This window comes from Eptesicus fuscus, chromosome 1 (genome assembly GCF_027574615.1).
Source record: "Eptesicus fuscus isolate TK198812 chromosome 1, DD_ASM_mEF_20220401, whole genome shotgun sequence".
Lineage (NCBI taxonomy): Eukaryota > Metazoa > Chordata > Mammalia > Chiroptera > Vespertilionidae > Eptesicus > Eptesicus fuscus.
This window is the reverse complement of record NC_072473.1, coordinates 108,184,788-108,193,871: the sequence shown is the minus strand read 5'-3', so window position 1 is coordinate 108,193,871 and position 9,084 is coordinate 108,184,788.

Sequence of the window (9,084 nt, the reverse complement as noted above, 5' to 3'; positions counted from 1 at the left end):
TCTTGGCTTGTGGTTGCATTCGTGCAGTTATCTTTCACTGCCTTACATTATCTTTCAATCTTCTGGCCTACCTCACACAGGCTGCATGATTGGGTACTCTAGCCCTACCAACCATTTTCAGAAATTCCTTTTGTATGAGGGAAAGAAGAAGTTTGCCCGGGCCATTCATCCTATGAGTTTCCAAGTTATTTAGTTTTCTCACAGGCAAGCCATACTTGTACAATCACCATCTCCTTCAGGACCTGTGATGGAACAGTCCAGGACTGGTCAGTCCATGGACATGAAATGAGAAGAGAGTGCAACTGGGAACAATAGTCAAGACCAGCCAGACAAATAAGAGCAACCTTATGTTATGTGGGCCCTCAAATGTTGGGTAGAGGGTAGCACCTGTCCCCTGCCATTATTTAAGATGGTGTTGCAATCCCTTCCCGGAGTCTCTAAGATAGGAAAGTTCAACTATATGGGGTCAGTCCCTGGGCATGGCTTATTAACTGTATGATAGAGACCCAAATGTGTATAATCCGTTTTATTTTAACTAGTCAGTGGCATCTTTTTCTGGTCTTTGTATTCCTCTGTTTACTGTGGGTGCCACTGTTGTAGACACATTGAATTCTTTACTAGAACGTCAGATTTTTTAAAATTTTAAAAATAACTTACCTTAGCCGAAACCGGTTTGGCTCAGTGGATAGAGCGTCAGCCTGCGGACTGAAGGGTCCCGGGTTCGATTCCGGTCGGGGGCATGTGCCTTGGTTGCGGGCACATCCCCAGTAGGGGGTGTGCAGGAGGCAGCTGATCGATGTTTCTCTCTCATCGATGTTTCTAACTCTCTATCCCTCTCCCTTCCTCTCTGTAAAAAAATCAATAAAATATATTAAAAATAACTTACGTTGACATTTTCACATCAAAGTTTTTATTTGTTTCTTTGTCCTTTTTGGAAAACTGTTGTAGTTCATAGCAGGATAGACTGGATGGGCTTGTCAAAAATAAACGTCAGGAATTCAGAAATTGTGGGAATGCTGCTCTTGTGATTGCTTTTCAGGTACAGCAACATGGATTTGAATGTGATTTAAAGCCAAACTCTATCTAGGATGGGGGCGGGGAGCTGAGACCTGTACACCAAGGGGGTGCCAGAGAATGACAGTCTTCCAGTCTAACCCCGCTATGCGTGGGCATTTATTTAACAGTGGTCTGGGAGGCATAGGCTAACAAATTCAAGCAATATGTAGGTTAATACTTCTTTAAATACTTACTCTTCCATACATTGTTGGCAATTTTGTCTGCCTTCCCCGGGTTGCTGATTTGCCTTGCAAGATGTTACTGAGACACCACACATTGTGTGTCATTCACAATAGATGTCTAGTATCTGAGTCTGAAAAACCCTCGGCTCTTTCTTACTCTCATCTTTAAACCTCAGTTTCCACACTTGCAAAATGGGAATCACACCTTGCTGTCAGGGATGTTGGGAGAAGCAAGTGTGATAATCTCGATAAAGTGTTCAGCACACAAGAGGTACTGTAGGAATAGTACACCATTTCCAGAATCCATATATCAAAGCAGAACATTATGGCTTGATTTAACTCCTTTCCCTACCTGGCCAGGACCCACTCCCGCTTCATCGCTTTAAACTTTTGCCATCATTTCAACTAAATGCTTGTTTTCTTTCACAGGGTCAGCACATTTCCTCAGAGGTGACTGAGCATCTCTTTGGAAACCAATCCTTTAATTGTGCTACGATGCCCGGAGGTAGCCTGGCAACCCAGATTTTGCCTTGCTCTGAACCGAGTTCTTTCTGGCACACTATAGAGTATACAGATGTTGACTTATATAATCTTGTTCACCTGAAAATTATATGTTATTAACCAAGGTTACCTCAATAAATTTAATTAAAAAAAGAAAAATGTGTTTGTTGCTTAGGGTTCTTGCATTTTGTAAAATACTTGTCTTCTTGCAATAAAATTTATTTCAGTAGATCCCACTTGTAGAATTTTACTCTTCACAATGAACACCGGCATGATCAAGGAAGCTGTGGTTCTGCCACATGCGTCAATGCCAGAACCAGGGCAAAGTTCGGAGCTATAGCATCTGATGCATTAAGGACGGGGGTTTGGTGGGGAGGAATGGGTTTCCAGGCCATTATGGAATTTCTCCCCCTTTGTTATTCTCTCCCCTATGTTTAGGGAAGTATTCCCCTCAAAGTAGTAGGTAATTTAATATCTTCCTATAAGAAGTGATCCTTTTAGCCACTCTGTGAAGGCCATGATTACTTATTTGAGGATCACGGAGGTGGTATGGGGAATCTCCTGATACTCCCAAGGTTAAGACAGAGGTAGGGTGACTAGCATGATTATACAGAAGATCAGTCCAGAAGTCAGTAGGACTGAAATTAGATGCCGCAGGCACACAGTTTATTCCAACTGAAGCCTGCATTTGAATCTTGGTCCTTTGTATCTGAGGTATCGATCATTACACTACACCTGTAGGTGTAGTATAATAAAGGCTTTGTAATAGCAGAATTAAATTGAGTAGAAGAATTGTTTGGCATAGTTAGTTCTCTAAACATATGCATACAGTATCTGTTCTTGTTTAAAATTTGCAATGAGCTAAAATTGCCTGTCTTCTGTACAGCTTACCATAGTTTACACATTTCAGAAAGTAACATTATTGTGGTCATTAAAATCTCCCCGTACTGGAAAGGAAACCAAGACCCTGACAGTCTGCCCTGCCTGTGGATATGTTACGCTGAGTGGTTGAGCATAGGTTTCTCTTTGGATTTCATAAAGATCTTGGGTTCAGCAATTCTATTCTTGCCATCCAGTCCAAGGGGCTCAAGCTGCTATTTTCCATTTCCTGCCTGAGAAAGTTTATAGGTTAACTTTTTAAAATCAATAGACTTATTTTGTATTCGTGAAGGGTTTATTCAATGAGACTTTGGTGTGTTGTCCTAGCTGGTTTGGCTCAGTGGATAGAGCGTTCGGCTGCGGACCAAAGGGTCCTGTGTTTGATTCTGGTGAAGGCCATGGCACGTACCTTGGTTGCAAGCTCCTCTCCGGCCAGGGGCTTGGTCCCTGGTCAGGGCATTGTGCAGGAGGCAACCAATCGATGTGTTTCTCTCACATCGATGTTTCTCTCTGCCTTTCCCTCTCTCTTCCATTCTCCCTAAAAATTAATGGGAAACTATCCATGGGTGAGGATTAAAAACAACAACAAAAAGACATTGGTATGTTTTTTCCCTTCCCAATCTACTCTTAGTCTGTATTTGCCATCTTGGTAAGTGGCAACTCTTCCCTTCCTATTGCTGAAGCCAAACACCTTGATGTCCTCCTGGACCCTTCTGTTTTTTTTCATGCCTCACATTGATTCCATCAACAAATCCTCAGCTATACCTTCAATATACTGCCAGGATCTGACCAGTGTTTTGTAACTCCACCGTTACACTTTTCTGGGTCGGAGTACCTACTTCTTCCCTTGCTCTATATAGTCACTTCTTGTATATATCTTTTGTTAAACATCTGCATGTTTCTGGGTAAAGCACTCGGAGTTACAGTTGTTGGGTCACAAGGATGCTTATGTTTAGCTTTGGTAGATGTTGTGGAGCGGATGCGAGTGAATGACCACTGGAGCCCAGACCAAATTAAAATTTAGGGAGCCTTTATTAGCCGGGTGGCCGGGAGACCCGGCGACTGCTCTGCCAATCTCCACGCAGGGAGACCAGAGAGCAGCAGCGACCCTTTGTGTAGGACCGCTTTTAAGCACATTAACCACATCCGGTTTTTGCAGAACAAGTAACCCAAGACAAAACAGTTTTTCCCAAGCAACGTCAGGATCATGCCAATGACGACCATGTTATTCACAGGGTTATCCTGTTCTTCAGAAAGCTGACAGTGTTCTGTGAAAGAAGGCTACGTGCTGGGAAGGGGCTATGAGACCATATCTCAAGGCTTGGCCTGGTGTCAGCACTGACAACTCTATCTGGGGCATAGTCCACGGCCTCTCTGGAATGCTCAAAAATTCTCACTCTCCAACAGTAGATACTGTCAAAAAGGTTCCCCACTTGGTTGGACCTATTTGCTCTCCCACCAGCAATGCAACTTCATAGTAAAGTTAAGGAAATGAGTTGTCTGAGGAAGAAAACATGGCTCCCATCCCACATTAAGTTTATTCATTTTTCCTCCCTTCTTTTTAACTTGGGAAATGCCTTCTCATGCTATTGAAATGACACAGTAGCATTTGGAAGATCTGTGTATGTTGCTATTATTGGTAAACTGAATACTCTTCGCACAGCACCATCTTCTGAGTCCTGACTAATGGGCAGAGCTATCTGTCAGGCTGAGACAACTGGTTTCCCCAAGTCGGCCCTCTGTTGATGTATTCTTTGGGAAGGAATACTTTGAAAAATATACCTGATGACAGGCCCTTTAGAGAGACGCCTTTTGAAATCCAGTCATTTCAAGAACCTTTTATCTCATCCATTTGTTCATTAGGATCCTACACTATGTGGAGAGCTTGAGACTCTCCCAGGTTAATACCAGGTCTTGTATCTACTACTAACTTCCAAAGTGACTTTGGCCAGGTTACTTCCCCTCACTCAGCCTCAATGTCTCCCTCTCATTTGTTTTCATTAAATTCCTTCAGTAAGCCACTGACAATTTGGATGATGGCTAATGCTTGATTTCAGGGGACTCTAATCATTTATGTTGGGCTAGATATAGCATCACACACACACACACACACACACACACACACACACACACACACACGAAATGCACATGTGCCTTTCAAGTACCTGTTTCTCAGTTAATAAAAGCTTATTTTCTTATGGTCATTAGGGGAGAAGTCCCAAGTATAGCAAGCTCCAGACACACAGCTCCAGTTCCACTTCTTTGTGATTCCCTTGGAACTTTCATCCTCCATGATTTGGCTTCATTGTCAGGCTTCATTGGCAAAATGTCTAAAGGAGTTCCCAAGGGTCACATTCAGGTTTTAATAATGTCCACAAGGGGAGAAAAGGAACACATCTTGCATTTACTTCGTAGGAACAGGAAACCCTTTTAGGAAGCATCTTAGTGCACTTTTCACATTTCTCTGCCCCTGATTGGATCACATTCCCATGGTCTCCCGTTTCCTTGCTAACAAAGGGAATGGTAAAATCATGATTAGCTTGCACTAGTCATTGTGGGGGTAATAAGTATTGAAGTCAACTGCTTGTAACTCCTTCTTCCTCTCCAAGTAGAGAATATAAAAAGCTAATAGTACAACTAGTGGCCCGGTGCACGAATTTGTGCACATTGAAAGGAAATTAATTAGAAGAAATATTTTAATATCGCTATTTGCCCTTTCTCTATAATAGAAGTGTCAACCAAATTAATGATTGACAAGGATAGATTGAAATACACATGTGAGATTGGCTCCAGTGAGAGCTTTACATGTATCACACATGTGTGAGTCAACTTAGCCTTTTATATATATATAGAATAAACTTGCTTAATAGACCTGTTTTCTGATTTAGCTAAACTTTCTCCAGCCCAGTAAGCACCCCAACTTCTCTTTCAGGTAATTTTCAGCAACACAGCAGTAAATATCAACACAAAGCAGATTATTATTGTAGATCACTCAGGGAGAATAAAGGATAAAATATTTAACTGCAGTAGTGTTTGAATATATCTGTGCAGTGAGAAAACCTGAAGTTAATTTCAAGGTCCACCATTTCTAACTTATTTTCAGTTGGTCAAGTTTCTAAGCTTTCCAAGGAAGAGCTTAGGATAACAGGAAATGAGCCTAGACTGGGCTGCTTTGGCTTGCTAAGAGGTCAGAGAAAGGGGGGCCTTGGAGACAGGTTCAGGGGTTTAGCCCAGGACAAGCTATCACTGCCCATTGCTGCCCTAGTTGCAAGCCTTGCAGGATCCCTTAGAGTTTAGAAAATGAGTTCCTGTGGGGAAAGAAGAGGGAGAGGCACAGGCATGCTCCTGGGAGGCTATAGCATATAGTTCTTTAAAAAAAAACTCTCACCAAATTAGGAATAGAAGGGAACTCCTCAATCTGAAAGAGGTCATTTACAGATCATACTTAAAGGTGAAACCAAAATCCTTTCCATCCTAAGATAAAAAACAAGACAGACATGTACACTGTCACCACTTCAGGTTTATATTATACTGGATGTTCTATCCAGTGCAATAAGACAGAAGAAGAAGAAGAAGAAGAAGAAGAAGAAGAAGAAGAAGAAGAAGAAGAAGAAGAAGAAGAAGAAGAAGGAGAGGAGGAGGAGGAGGAGGAGGAGGAGGAGGAGGAGGAGGAGGAGGAGGAGGAGAAGGAGAAGGAAGAAAAGACAAATAAATAAAAGGCATGCAGATTGGCCAGAAAAAAAGGGCAAATTCTCGTTATTCACAGACTCCATGATCACACATATAGAAAACAGTTTCTCTAGGATCATCAACAAAAATAATATAACTAATTAGTGAGTTTAGCAAGGTTTTAGGACACATGGTGAATATAAAAATAATACTTGTATATCTAGTAACAAAGATATACAAGAGAACTTCAAAACTGAAAATATTTTAAATACCATGAAATCTTGAAAAGATAGGGTTAAATATGATAATGGGAAAACTTGTATGTTGAAAATTACAGTACATTAGCTAGATGAATTACAGAAATCTGAGTAGTGGAGAGATACACGTTCAAGTGTTGGAAGACTTAATATTGTTAAGATGGCATTTCTCCCCAAATCAATCTATAGATTCAAAGTCCCAGCAAAATTTTTAATAAGTAATGGATTCTAAAAATTTATATGGAAATGCAAAGGACATACAATGTACAAAAATACTTTGAAATAAATCTAACTTATAGGACTAATACTATTTGATTTCAAGATTTATGATAGCCCTAGCCGGTTTGGCTCAGTGGCTAGAGCGTCAGCCTGTGGACTGAGGGGTTGGATTCCAGTCAGAAGCACATGCCCAAGCTGCAGGCTAGGTCTCCAGTGGGGGTCGTGCAGGAGGCAACCAATCAATAATTCTCTCTCATCATTGATGTTTCTATCCCTTTCTCCCTCTTTCTTCCTCTCTGAAATCAATAAAAATATATTTTTAAAAAGATTTATGATAAAGGCACAGTAATTAAAACAGTGTAATGTTGTCATCAAGATCCACATATGGATGAATGTAATAAAATATAGAAACCAGTAAAAGGCCCACACATATATGCATAACTCAGTTTTGACAAAGGTATAAATGCAATTCAGTGAAGAAAGGATAGTCCTTTCAACAAGAAAAAATTAGCTATCCATTTGCAAAAAAAAAAAAATTTCAATCAATAGCTACTACCATGTACAAAAATTAATTCAAAATCATTCATAGATCTACTAGTAAAACATAAAATGATAAAACTCGTAGAAGAAACCAAGAAAAAAAACACCTGTTCAACCTGCCCTATATGGTTTGGCTCAGCAGATAGAGCATCTGCCTGCAGACCAAAGAGTCCCCGGTTTTTTGGGGTTTTTTTTGTTTTTTGTTTTTCTTTTGTTTTTGTTTTTGCAGACTCCTCCCTGGCTGGGGCCCTGTTTGGGGCATGTGCAGGAGGCAACCAATCGGAAACACATTGATATGTTTCTCTGTCTTTCCCTCTCTCTTCCACTCTCTCTAAAAATCAATGGAGAAAAAAATCTTTGGGTGAAGATTTTTTAAAAAGACTTGAAAAACAAACAAACCACCTGTTCAACCTCTGATTGGGCAAAAAAAATTTTTTAATATATTTTATTGATATTTTTACAGAGAGGAAGAGAGAGGGATAGAGAGTTAGAAACATCAATGAGAGAGAAACATCAATCAGCTGCCTCCTGCACACCCCCCACTGGGATCTGCCCTCAACCCAGGTACATGCCCTTGACCAGAATCGAACCTGGGACCCTCCAGTCCACAGGTCGACGCTCTATCCACTGAGCCAAACCGGTCAGGGCTGATTGGGCAAAATTTTAACCTATGACAACAAAAGCATAATTCATAAAAGGAAAATTAATTAAATTGGATTTTAACAAATTAAACAGCTTGTGCTCTTCAAAAAACACTGTGTAAAGACTGAAAATAAATGGGACAAGCTGGGGGAAAATATTTGTAAGTCGAATATCTAAGACTTAAATACAGGGTATATATATATATATATATATATATATATATATATATATATATACACACACACATACATACACACATATCGTTCAGCAATTGAAAATAAACAGATCAATTAAAACTGGGCAAATATTTGGACACACACTTCCCAAAAGAAGATAGATGTGTGGCAAATAAGGAAATAAAAATATGCTAAACATCCTTAATAATTAGGAAATTGAAAACTAAAAGCATTAGAAAGACTAAAATAAAAACAAAACAAAAAAATCAAATAAAAAACAACAGAACAAAACCTGATAATACTAAAGGCCCCTAAGTTTGAAGAGCAAATGAATAACTAATACATTGCTCATGGAGATACAGAATAGTAGAAACCTAGTGGAAAATATTTGTGGACTATAATTATTCCTCCCATTAGATAACCACTGTTCTTAATTCTACAAATATTTAGTTTATCCTATTATTGGCATTGAAATAAAATGAAATCATTAAAGTATATACTATTTTGTCACTCACCTATTATCGTGAATATATTATATGTGGCACTCATCCATATTTCAGGGAGTACTAGTAGTCATTTTAAAAGATTCTAGAATTCCATTGAATCAGTAAGGCACAAATTATTTATTCATTTGCCTAACCTAGCAGCAGTACTGAAAAGGTAACACACTGCAATTAAATGAAGTTTACTCCAGGAAAGCAAGATTATTTTATCAATTAAAAATCAATTATGAAAAAAAAATCAATTATGTGACATGTCGTACATACTAACAAAAAAGAAAAGTGTAGGAGAGGGAATAATGGCCCATCAAAGCTGCCTGTGTCTTAATCCCCAGAATTTGAGAATACTTTGTTACAAGGAATTAAAGGTGGGGATGACACTATATGGTTTCTAATCAGTTGACCATAAAATAGAGAGATTGTCCTGGATTATCTCATCACATAAAGTTCTAACAGTGGAAGA